The sequence below is a fragment of the Ursus americanus genome, chromosome 7 (genome assembly GCF_024610735.1).
Source record: "Ursus americanus isolate L20-20 chromosome 7, mUrsAme1.1.p, whole genome shotgun sequence".
Lineage (NCBI taxonomy): Eukaryota > Metazoa > Chordata > Mammalia > Carnivora > Ursidae > Ursus > Ursus americanus.
The window spans coordinates 41724020-41737927 of record NC_142133.1 but is presented as its reverse complement, the minus strand read 5'-3'; positions in this window follow the sequence as shown (position 1 = coordinate 41737927).

Sequence of the window (13908 nt, the reverse complement as noted above, 5' to 3'; positions counted from 1 at the left end):
TCACTGTATCTTTCCTATTTATGATTCTATGAGCATGTTCAATCTGAAGCTTTCTATCTGCCTTAATTCTGAGAAATTTATCATCATTATGTCTTCTGAAATTACAAATTTTAATTTACATTTCTTTCCTTCTTAGATAGCTATTACCCAGATGGTGTTACTAAACCTCTCTTCTCCATATTCTGTAGTATTTTTTATATTTTGATTTCTTCATTATTTCATGCTTCCTTTTATTTTGTCTCCATTTGTATATGCAGGCAATAATATTATATAACATAAATGAGACACCACTTCCTTTTAAATCCTTGCATATAATACTTATTGTTCATATCCTAGTTCACTGGGTAGTAACTCCAGTAAACTACTCTTTAGTAAATATAATAATTTAGTGAACCCAGGATATAAAATCAATGCACAGAAGTCAGTTGCATTTCTAGACACTAACAATGAAGCAGAAGAAAGAGAAATCAAAGAATTGATACCATTTATGATTGTGCCCAAAACCATAAGATACCTGGGAATAAACCTAAAAAGAGGTAAAGTATCTATACTCTGAAAACTATAGAACACTTATGAAAGAAATTGAGGAAGACGCAAAGAAGTGGAAAAACATTCCCTGCTTATGGATTGGAAAAACAAATATTGTTAAAATGTCTATGCTACCCAAAGCAATCTACACATGCATTGCAATTCCTATCAAAATGCCATCAGCATTTTTCACAGAGCTGGAACAAACAATCCTAAAATTTGTATGGAACCAGAAAAGACCCTGAATACCCAAGGTAATGTTGAAAAAGAAAACCAAAGCTGGAGGCATCACAATGCCAGACTTCAAGCTCTATTACAAAGCTCTAATCATCAAGACAGTATGGTACTGGCACAAAAGCAGACACATAGGTCAATGGAACAGAACAGAGAACCCAGAAATGGACCCTCAACTCTATGGTCAACTAATCTTTGACAAAGCAGGAAAGACTATCCAATGGAAAAAAGACAGTCTCTTCAACAAATGGGGTTGGGAAATTAGACAGCCACATCACAGAAGAATTAAAGTGGGCAACTTTCTTACACCATACAAAAAATAAATAAATAAATAAATAAATTCAAAATAGACTAAAGACCTAAATTTGAGACAGAAATCAATCAAAATCCTAGAGGAGAGCACAGGCAGCAACCTCTTTGACCTCAGCCACAGCAACTTCTTGCTAGACAGGTCTCCAAAGGCAAGGGAATCAAAAGCAAAAATGAACTATTAGGACTTCATCAAGATTAAAAGCTCTTGCACAGCAAAGGAAATAGTCAAGAACACTAAAAGGCACCCTATGGAATAGGAGAAGACTTTTGCAAATATCTTATCAGATAAAGGGCTAGTATCCAAAATCTATAAAGAACTTACAAACTCAACACCCAAAACCAAAAAACTCCAGTCAAGAAGTGAGCAGAAAACATGAACAGACATTTCTCCAAAGAAGACATTCAAATGGCCAACAGACACGTGAAAAAATGCTCAACATCACTTGTCATCAGGGAAATGCAAATCAAAACCACAATGAGATACCATCTTATACCAGTTACAATGTCTAAAATTAACAGGACAGGAAACAACAGATGTTGGCAAAGATGCAGAGAAAGGAGAACACTCTTACACCGTTCGTTAGAATGCAAACTGGTGTAGCCACTCTGGAAAACAGTATGGAGTTTCCCCAAAAAGTTAAAAATAGAACTACCCTAAGATCCAGCAATGGCATTACTAGGTATTTATCCAAAGGATACAAATATAGTGATTTGAAGGGGCACATGCACCCCAATGTTTACAGCAGCAGTGTCTATAGTAGCCAAAATATGGAAAGAGCCCAGATGTCCACTGACAGATGAATAGATAAGGAAGAGGTGGTATATATTTACAATGGAATATTACTCAGCCATCAAAAAATGAAACCTGGCCATTTGCAACAACATGGGCGGAACTAGAGGGTATTATGCTAAACTAAGTAAGTCAGTCACAGAGAAAGACGAATACCAAATGATTTCACTCATATGTGGAATTTAAGAAACAAAACAGATTAACATAGGGGAAGGGAAGGAAAAATAAAATAAGATGAGAACAGAAAGGAAGGCAAGCCATAAGAGACTCTTAACTAGGAAAGAAACAGGGTTGCTGAAGGGGAGGTGGTTGGGAGGATGGGGTAATTGGATGATGGGCATTAAAGAGGGCACTTGATGTAATGAGCACTGGGTGTTATATGTAACTGATGAATCACTAAATTCTACCTCTGAAACTAATAATACAGTGTGTGTTAATTAAATTGAATTTAAATTTAAAAATTAAAAAAAATAATTTAGTGAATAATGTTATTAAGAAGCCGTAGTTAGCATTTAACAAAATCCAAGAAGTAATTCATAATATCAAACAAAAAGCTTAGCAAACTAGTAATAGAAGGAAACTTGCTCAACTTCATTAAGAATACCTGTGAAAAAATATACTGTTACCATCATACTTAATGATGAGAAACTGGATTTTTTTTTTCCTTTCTTTCTTCAGGAACAAGGCAGGTTGTACCCTATCAACACTCTTAGAGTTATAGACACAATCAGTACAATAAGATGAAAAAAGGAAATAAGAAATACAGATTGGGAATAAAAAGTAAAACTGTCTCAGTTCATGGATAACATCATGATAGTCTATGTAGAAAATGCCAAAGAATTGACAAAAATCTTCCAGATCTAATAAATAATTACAGCAAGTTATAAGATTCAAGATTAATGTACAAAAGTTAACTGCTGTCATATTGAAACTAGAACTGCTATTCCAGTTGGAATTTGAAATTTAAAAAAAATACCATTTATAGTACATAGTTACCAGAATTGAAATACTCAGGTATAAATACAACAAATATGTGTAAGACCTATATGTAAAACTATAAAACTCTGATGAAAGAAATCAAAGATCTAAATGAATGAAGAGATGGTCCATGTTCCCAGATCAGGATAATCAGTATCTTTAATATGTCAATTCTTCCCCACTTGATTTATAGATTCAACACAATGCTAACTATAATTCCAGTAAGCTATTTTGTGGGTATCAACAAATTGATGCTAACTAAAGTTTATATGAAAACGAGAATGACTCAAAATAGTCAACACAATGCTGAAAAGAACAAGGATGAAAATAACTGACTAAAGTATAGAAATGGAAAGAGTGCAGTTTTAGAGAAAAATAGACACATTGACAAATGGATGTGATAGATAGCATAGAATATATTATAAATATAGTTATCTGATTTTTCACAGTGGAGTAAAGGCAATTCAAAGGAAAAAGATAGGCTTTTCAACGAATTGCTCTGGAACTATTTGATGCCCATATGCAAAAAAAAAAAAAAAAAAGAAGAAGAAGAAGAATCCAGATAGACTATTATTCCACATAAACTAATTAAAAATGCACAATTGACCTAAATGTGAAACTCAAAACTATGAAACATTATAAGAAAAGGTAGCAGAAAATGTAAGTGACTTGAATTTGGCAATGAGTCATCAAATACAATATCAAAAACAAAATCTAAGAGAGAAAAAAATGGCAACTTTGACTTCATTAAAATTAAAATGTCCTGAGAAAGATACTGTGAAGAGAATGAAAAGATAAGCCACAGACTGCGAGGAAACACTTGCAAAATACATATGTGATAAAGAACTTGCATCCAAAATATACAGGAACAAGTATAACTCAATAAAAAAAAAAAGTCAGTTAAAAATAGGCCAACGATCTGAAAGAAGTATCTTACCAAAGAAGACATGTAGATGAGAGAAAATATGAAAATGTTCAATATAACTTGTCATTAGGTAATTGCATATTTGAACGATGAGCTACCACTGTATACCAATTAGAATGGCTAAAATAAAAACAAAATGTAGCAATACCAAATGCTGACAAGGATACAGAGCAACAGGAACTCCCACTCATTTCTGATGGGAATGTAGAATGGCACACAATTACACTGGGAGATGGGCAGTCTCAAAATATAGTGTTCCTGTATCCTCCAACAATTCCATACCTAGGTACTAACCAAATTAATATGAAACTTATGTGTAAACAATACCTGCATGTGAATATTTATAGAAGCTGTATTCATATTCTCCCCAAACTGGAAGCAACCAAGATGTACTTAAAGGGGTAAATGGATTAAAAAACAAACAAAACAAAGCAAAACAAAACAAAACAAAACAAAAAGCCTGTGGTACATTAAGTAAAAACTAAGGAAATCTGAATAAATTATGGATTTTAGGTTATAATAATGTATTAATATAGGTTCATTACTTATAACAAGTATGCGATACTAATACAAACTGTTATTGATAGGGGAAATTGGATATTGGGGTATGTAGGGATTTTATGTGTTCTCATTGTTTCTGTAAATCTCAAACTACTAAATAATCAAGTTTATTTTTCAAAAGTGGTCCTACACATCATGTTTATCCATTGGCTGGTTGACAATGAGGATACCCATCAATGGTAGTAGGTAGAGAATTGATAACCCCTGGAAAGCTGTTTCAGTGTAAGTACTGAATCTTTTCCAAGGGTAAACACTAACAGAGTACTGATCCAGGAGTGTGATGGTACCTCCAATATCTCAGGTATCTGATGATTTGGGGGAAAATACATATTTTAAAAAGGATTGTAGAATTGGATGATTCTTGTTGGGTGCTATAGGTCTGTTTAATGAAAAACTGAAGGTGATGACTCAATAATTGAAAATGACATATTTTGAAAGCCAGGGTTTGTCTGCAGGCTAAGGCAGAAAAAGTTAAGGATAAAGCCCAGGGATTAAATGTAAGAGTAGCACAGTTCCTGAGAAGGCTGAATTCTCAATTCCGGCTTATCTGCTGCACCATAGTCAAGGCCCTTGGAAGGTAGGGTGGGGATACTTGGTTTAATTCTCTGAAAGAGCTGCAATCTCCCGATTCCTCTCAGTCATACGTGCATCAGACGAGGCCCACACCTCTGTGAAGTTGGTGCTCACTTTGTTGCTTGAATATGATGCAGAAACCTCTGCCTTGTAAAGTACAATACACTTTCTAACCCCCAATCCACCCTCACCACAGTATCTCTTTGTTTCTCTTACATTTAAATGGATAATTTCTTCAGATCTATTTTCTAATTTGCTAATTCTATATTCAGTTATTTCTAATCTTCCCTTTAATTAACCTATTAATTTTTACTTTAAAAACAGTATTTTAAAATCTGTACCTCCTTATTCATATTTACCTTGCCACTTTTATAGTTTCTAATTATTTGCTTTTGTTTTTAGTCCCCCTTTCATTTCATTAACTTTCATATTTACTTATTTTATATTCCTTTCTGACAGTATCTTTATCTATACAGATAGATATTTATCTATATCTGAAATACTCATGGGTCTAATTCAAATATTTATTTATGTTTATTTTCTGATGTGTCCATGCACATTTCTTTATTCAGGGATCTGTTTTCACATTTGGGTGACCTCGTAAGTCTGGGTTTAAGCTATGTTCCTCCAGAGAGAATTTTTAGTTGCTTTTTCCTGGTAGATTAGAGAACTACTAAGAAGGGAGCACTTTAAAATGATTTCTGAGCTCATGGTTTTCAGATCATAGAGATAACGTACCTTCAAATCCTAAATCTACATAGGGCAAGGCTATGGGTACAAATTGTTATGGGAAACCCTTTATTTTCCATCCAAATGTACAGCCAAGAAACATGATTTTGCAAGAGAAAAAGTATTTTCTAACCTTTTTCATGGTGCACTGAAAGCATTGCAGTGTCCTCAAAAATGTCAGTCCCATTTACCAGGTTTTTGTTGGCGCAAGGATTTTTGTCAGCAAGCATCTTCTGGGCAACTCATAGTTCATGCTAAGGTTACACTGTCTGGTTCTCCCTAACTTTTTAAATACCCAAACCTGTGTGCTTGTATTTGTGTGGAAAGAGAATGATTGCAGTATTTTATCCAGCATTTTTAGGTGTTCTGTAGCTGGAAAAAGTTTTCAGAATATATAGTCTGCTATTTTTCTGAGGTCTGTAAATTCCGCTGACGTCTAGTTTTTAGTATTGTGGATGAGAAGTTGACTCCTATGCTAATGTTTTTTTTCTTTTATACATCAACTCTTCTCTCTGTAGAGATTATATATTTTTCTTTATATCATATGAGTTCATAAATCTCACCAAGATACAGCTGGATATTTTTCAAGTTAGTTCATCTCACACTCAAACTTTTTAATCTGAAAACCTAATTTTGTCGTGCCAGGGACTTTCTTCTCTTATTTATTTCTTGTTCGAGTTATTTTTTTCTTCTCTAATGAGTTATTTCCTTTAAGAACTACTTTTAATTTTTTTTCTTCTTTTCTATTCAACAAATTATTTTCTTCAGTAATGGCTCACTCTGGTTTCATATACTCTAGATTAATCCTCCTTTTTTGAACTATGTATCCTTCACTATAAGAGGTACTCTCTAGTTAACCATTATTTTGACTTCTTACAATTTCCTTCTATTATCTCATTGTCTCTGTTTGTGAAATTTACATGGTATCTTCCAGCAGATAATTTTCTGAGACATATTATTTTGAATCTTCACGGAAGAGTTTTCCTGGTTCTGCAGTGTTTATTCCCAAGGCTCTGGGCTCAAACTTATCATTATTATTTTAATTCTTTAAATTCATCTTTCATTGTTATCTTGGTCTCCAATTATGAAGCAGTAAATTGATGATTACAACCCTCAGATTAATTTCTGGGTTTTAAGTGTTTTGTTTTTTTTCCCCCTAGTGATTCTCTATACTCCAGAAATGGAAATCTCTCTCATCTCCATGTCCTGATTTTGTTGTTGTTGCTTTTATTTTTGTTTTAATATAAAAAATTTTAAAAATCATCAAAAACATCCACTCTTTGCTCTTCCCAAAGAGTTTCCAAAACTACTTTAGGGTCCTTTATATAATTGGTAGTTTTGAGGGCAGCACTATTTTAAAACAAAAGACCATATTCTAAGAGGGATAGAGGGGGTTGGGCATGGAACAGGGAGAAGGAAACTAAATTCTGACTCCTTATTCAAGAGACACAGAAATTCAGTTTCTTTGATAGTGCCATGACAGGCTCCCAGGAATCTTCAATGTGTGTATAGGCAAAATGGGAGATACAAGCAACCCTTGTTACTTTTGTAAGTGATCTGTTTAATATCATGGGAACTGATAAGTTTTCCTTAATTACCATATTATGAGTATGGAATTTATTCAATATCTTGCTATCAGATTTGTCATTTCGTGATGAGTTGTTGTATTTAATGAGTTGTAGGGAAGTTTATGTTATATTTCTAATATTTTCATAGGTCTTTTCAATGAAATTTTAGAGAGACTCGACCAGGAACAACTATTCAAGTTCCCCTTTTAGTGAAGTGAAGATTTTATGTTTTTGTGCACATATACCTGATCCTTGCATTAGAATCCAATTGCTTAATCCAGGGATTAGAATCTGTAGACTTTTTTTTTTTATTTCAACTTGTATCTTTTAAATGTCATTCTATTAAAATAGTATTTAAAATTTTTTAATGTCTGTGTTTTAAAAGCTCATACATTTCCCACATTGAGAAACCGAATAGATTGATTTTGAAAGAAAAAATAATATAGAAAAACTAAACACATTTTAACGGAGCATGTAGATGTCAGAGATATTTGCTAATTTCACAAAAATTATGGTCAGAAATTCTTAAATGCTGATGGTAAAATAATATAATGTTTCATGTTTTGCTTATTTCAATTTCTTTTTTATAGAGTAGAAGAAGAATATTTAAAATTAGTGCCACAGTGCTCACCTGCAAAACAAGGTTTGTTTGGTTGGTGGTTTGTTATTTTCAAGAGTATAGATGGTAATAGTGGTTAGAAAGGTAGAGTAAAGACATAGGTGATGGAAGGAAAAAGCATTATGCTTCTTTGTTAGGTTGCTGGGAGCCCTATTTACAATTCAATTTTGATTTGTACCAAACACATTTAGCATAAATAAGCTTTCTTTATTTTTCTTTTCCTGATTCTATGAAAGCTCTAACTATTGAATTAAGCCTTTCTTAGCAGTAGTCTACAGTGACAGCCCTATGTTTCTTAGGTGTATATGTACTCAACAAAACAAAAACAAAAAGAAGCATCAGTGATGTCCTCAGGGTGTGAGAGGGTTGCCTCGGCACTAATGGCTATCCTGTTATCATTTGTACTGCCTCACAGAGACTCACAGTTTATGCCAGCAGATGTTGTTGAATCGGCAGATGCAGTCATTAAAATTAAAAATGAAAGGATGTGAAAAACTTTATATTTCTAGAGAACCTAAGACCTAGTGAGATTGAGATTTTGTCTCGGCTTTAAATTAACCCACTAATCAACAAAATCAATCAATAAATAAATGTAGACATAGATTACACACACACACACACACACACACACACACACACACAACCCCACATTGGTTCCTTGGGGAGATTTTGAATGGAAGTTGGAGTTTTTGAATATATTTACTTTCACTCTAAACATAGTTGTTCCTTAGTCCTAATCTACTACTTGTTGATTTCAAAAAAGACTCTTTTTTTTTATAATAATATTTTTTTATTATACTATGTTAGTCACCATACAGTACATCCCTGGTTTTTGATGTAAAGTTCCATGATTCATTAGTTGCGTGTAACACCCAGTGCACCATGCAATACGTGCCCTTCTTACTACCCATCACCAGCCTATCCCAATCCCCCCCCCCCGCCCCTGAAGCCCTCTGTTTGTTTCTCAGAGTCCATAGTCTCTCATGCTTCATTCCCCCTTCTGATGCTAAGTGAAATAAGTCAAGCAGAGAAAGACAATTATCATATGGTTTCTCTCATCTATGGAACATAAGAAGTAGGAAGATCAGTAGGAGAAGAAAGGGATAAAGAAGGGGGGGTAATCAAAAAAGACTCTTAAATTCATAATGATTATAAAACAGAATGATATTAATATAAGGTGCCTTAAACTTAAATGTTTAGTAATTTGGATACTTCAAGATAATTTGTCTCAGATTCCACAATATTTTGAATTATTAAATACCAAATATAACCTGCATCATGATTGTAGGTAATAAGTGGTTTCACAGCAATCTTGTTATTGTCATTGGTCATCTGACGAATGAGCTCAGCAAATACATTTGATGTTGAATTATGTTCCAGGTATCTATGGCCGCATAACAAACTATCTTCAAAACTAGTGGCCTGAAACAACAATCATTTAATATATCTTATTATGTTGTGACTTTGTAACAGCAGGGAATGTTCTGAAGGGGGATCTTTTCTCTCCAGCATACTATTGACAGGAGACGCTCAATGGTACTTAGCTTGTGTCTGTACTTTAGCAGAGATGACTTGAAGACCGGCACAGCTTTTTTTCCTCTATATAATCTCTGGGCCTGCTATTTTGTCTCTACAACAGGGTAGCTAGACTTCTTACATGGTGGCTGAATGCTCCAAGAACAAGTGTTCCCAGAAACCTAGGCAGCTTCTGTTAGGCTTTTTATGATTCAGCCTTAGAAGTCTCAGAGTAACATTCCAGGTATAGTATATGGTCAGGGAAGTCTGTAGAATCAACCCAGATTCAAAGCAAGGAAATTAGATCCTTTCAGTTGGAGAAATGGCAATGAATTTGTGGCCATCTTTAATCTACCACACCTATTTGATCCCTTATCTTGGCTCCTCTCTAAGGCATCGCAGAGATGGGAATGTTGTTTTAACATTCAGGAACTAAAATAAAAATCGTTGACATTTTCTGGAAAGTGAAGCTCTCATGGTACTTCTAAGAGTCAAAGGGATATATAAGGTTAAATACATAACTTTTCCTCTGAGGATGAAAACATGATTAGGCAAAGCAAAGGGGATTCTAAATTATGAGATAAAAGAAACTACTGAGGAAGTGAATAGAAAAGCAGTTGTCATGGTAAATCTGAAAGACACAATGGAAGGAGAGAGTGAAGAGGTAAATTAGGACATCGTGAGATTAAACTCAGCAGTAGCAGGAAATTAGATCCAAATCTACTCATCTGCTGCTTAGAAACAGTAGCCAATTTAATTTTTTAAGTAAGAATTGCTTTTCAAAGCAAGATCAACAGTTGAAATGTTGGTTACAATTAGGCTCTGTATTTCATCCATTTGATAATAATAATGTAAATTTTACTTTGCATGATTTTGCTTAATACATTTTAAGTGAAGGCTTAAATTTCACTTAAAGGTTTAGCATTTTTCAGTTATAATTTATACTATCTTAATGATAGCAAAACTAGACTGTGGCTGGAAAAGTTGATGGAGTACAGTGCAGATTATTGCTTCCAGGACAAAGTGGTCTGCACCAACATCAGGACAGTTCGGTAGTGATATGGTGACATGCTGTACAAGTGTCAGAATAGAGGGGTATATAAGAATCAAGAGATAAGGGCCACTAGAACCTAACAGTCTCTAGGAAATGGGGTGTTAGCTAGGATAAGAAATCTCACATGCATTTCTTTAGCCATTGCCAAATATGGCAATGTGGGATATTAAAGTCAAAAGCAGGAAATAAAACGAAGGTTCTTGGAAGCCTAAAAAACCATCTGCGTCCTTGGGAGACTCTGGAGACTCGACCTGTGGTTGGTCAGGCCTGCTACAGCCCAGAGCAGACAAGGCTGGTTCCAGCTAGGGGAAACACAAAAAACAAAACAAAATGAAACCTCACTGGTGTCCTTGATTGAACTTTCTACTTTCCACTCCCAAACTGTTGTTTCCTTATTTACCAAAATGTAGAGCACTAAGGTGGACCAAAACCAGTCCAGAAATGCCAGCCTGGCCCAGAGATATAGCACATGATCAAGGTTTTCCCACATCAGTGGCAGAGGGACTTCAGCTGAATTTTACTATAATACATTTGAATTGACCAGGACATACTTAGGAGCACCTTTGTAGAGTTGATGTAATTGGGGACATTTAAAGGGTCTACATTCTTTAATGTATGTGCCTACTCAGCTGGTATAAGGATTAGGACATTGGAGGTTTATATATAAATCTTATGAGATCAATATCACAAAAAGGTGAGAAAGTGATTCAAGATTAGCAATATTAGCTCTTACCTTTCCAGAGGTAGAAGAGCGAAGGAAAAAGGTATTACTAGAACCTGAAGTCTTAGCTTCGAAGGAGTTGAAACAACAGTGGGGACTTCCAATGAGAACCATGTCCCTGAAAGGAAGGGCTGTTCATGGGGGATTTAAACCGCAGTGAAATTATAGACAATGTGAGAGATTCAGCCCAAAACAGAGAGTGAGGGCATGAAATTCCTGTCTTCCAGTCTTGCTAGTGCCTCTCATTTATAAAATCTAATTTAAAAGAGAATACACAAAGGTACCAGGCAAATGTAGTTTACAGGTCAGAATATATGGGGCAGAACAGAGGAAGTACATTAAATGGATATGAGATCAAATAGACACACAAAAGTGTGGATTGTTATATATAATCTTTTTTTAAGATTTTATTTATTTGAAAGAGAAAGAGAAAAAGTGAGAGAGACTGCAGGAGGGGAGGGTCAGAGTGAGAGGGAAAGAGAGAATATCAAGTAGATTCCACTCTGAGCACAGAGCCCGAAACAGGGTTCACTCCCACGACCCCAAGATCATGACCTGAGCCAAAATCAAGAGAGGGGTGCTCAACTGACTGAGTCACCCAGGTCCCCCATATGCAATCTAAGAATCATGGTCCTTTGTGTAATAAGGATTCAATGGCTAGAATTCAAGTTTTATGTGCAGGAATTCTTTAAAATAGTGTTTTGAGTAGTCCATCGACTTTGCTGTTTGAATTACTTTTACATACTTTGTATAGACAGAGACAATATTTTATGCTGTATCCCAGAGTTACTGCACTCTTGGGAGAGAACCATATAGCTAAAGTGTGGTTTGGTCAATTAGTGGATGATTGGTAGTTCCAGGATAGGAGACCAATAAGTTATAGCCTCTGGTCCGTTCTTTAGCCATCTTCCAAAAAAACTATGACCAATATCAATGAGAGGGAGAGAGAGAGAAAGAGAGGAAATAAATAATACTGCAGACTAGGATTATGATGTAATGAGCTATTAAAAAGGAAGAGAAATGGGGCACCTGGGTGACTCAGTTGGTTAAACATCTGCCTTCAGCTCAGGTCATGGTCCCAGGGTCTTCGGATCCAGCCCTGCATCCGGCTCCCTACTCAGTGGGAAGTCTGCTTCTGCCTCTCCCCTCTGCCTCACCCCTGTGCTTGAGCTCTCATTTGCTGTCTCGCTCTCTCTCTCAATAAATAAAATATTTTTTAAAAAAGGAAACGAATTTTCAAAGCTCAAAATCTGGTAGACTAATATCAGAATAAGATAATGATGTGGGGTGTTGGGTATTTTAGAAAGGAAGGGATGACAGGAGAAGAGGCATGGGATTTAAATTGGAAGACTACATCTGAAGTTGCTTTAATAACTTGGATTAAACAAGGGGCACTTCTATTCTCACGTCAGGAAAGAAATAAAAGAAAGTGACCATTAATTGTTCTGTTTGGACCCAGTAACTCCTGACATTTAAATTATGGCATGTGAAACTGACAGTTGGGGCAAAAAAATGAGTTTGGAAAAGGCATTGGAAGGGTGCAATCTTGTAGCTAATTTTGGCTAGTAGAAAGAAGAAAGTGTTTCAAGCTATCTCAAGTTAAAATTCACTTCATAGAAAAAGAATAACATAATGGTGACCTCAGACAAGTATGGATTAATAAAATAAAGTCTTCAAAATTAGAGAAAGTTATCTGAGAATGGTGATATCTTTTACTCCTCCAATAGTAAGCAAGTTCTAATACAAAAAAATAATTTGGCTGAAATAAAAAAAAAAAAACACAACTAAGTACTCAAAAAATAGGTGTTAAATGAATGGAAAAAATGTCATACAATTCAGCTCTACTTTTTGCTCACTAAAATTTGATTAGTCCTTTTAAGCTAATATCATCTTATCTTATTTTTTTTAATTCTTTTTTTTTTCCATTTATTTGACAGAGAGAGAGACAGCCAGTGAGAGAGGGAACACAAGCAGAGGGAGTGGGAGAGGAAGAAGCAGACTCCCTGCTCCGCTGGGAGCCTGATGCGGGGCTTGATCCCAGGACCCTGAGATCATGCCCTGAACCGAAGGTAGATGCTTAACGACTGAGCCACCCAGCTGCCCCCAATTTTTTTAAATTCTTATAATGATCTAGCAATTCAATTTCCCCTGCAATACCATTCTACCCCAATAGATCCATTTTGTCCAAACTTTTTAAACCCAAAACTAGAGTAATTAAGTAGATGAGAGTTTCTGAACTCTTTTTAAGGAGAGAAGAAACTTGGAGGTCACTATACTAGATTTTCAGCTACAACAAAAAGTTTCAATTAACAGAAAATGATTCCTTACTAGTTTTAGCTTTCAACCTAAAAAAATACCAAAGCCAATCTAAGCAGGTCTATAATAAACAGATCCTATCGAGTCATGTGTTTTGGAGAAAGATTGGATGTTGGCTGACATGATCTAACAACTGTGAGCTAGGGATTCTTTTTGCATGCAGTATTTGAAAATAACTTCGAAGATCAATTCTAAATTCATAGTTGAAGTCTGCATTTTATGTCCCATAATAAATTTTTCACACGTAAAAAAGGAAGTAGATGAAGAGGATATGAAAGGAATATATGAATAAATGTTTTGGATCTTAGGAGAGTTAAAGTAAAAGGGAGTTAGTGAGAGACAACCCTTCAGAATGGTGCTCAGTTCTGTGCAAACTGCTTTGACTGGAACATAAATGAGTTAGAGTAAACTCCAGGAGGAGTGGCCAGGAGAATGCAAATACTCAAGACTGTGTAAAATGCAAGATACTAAATAACTGGGTGTTT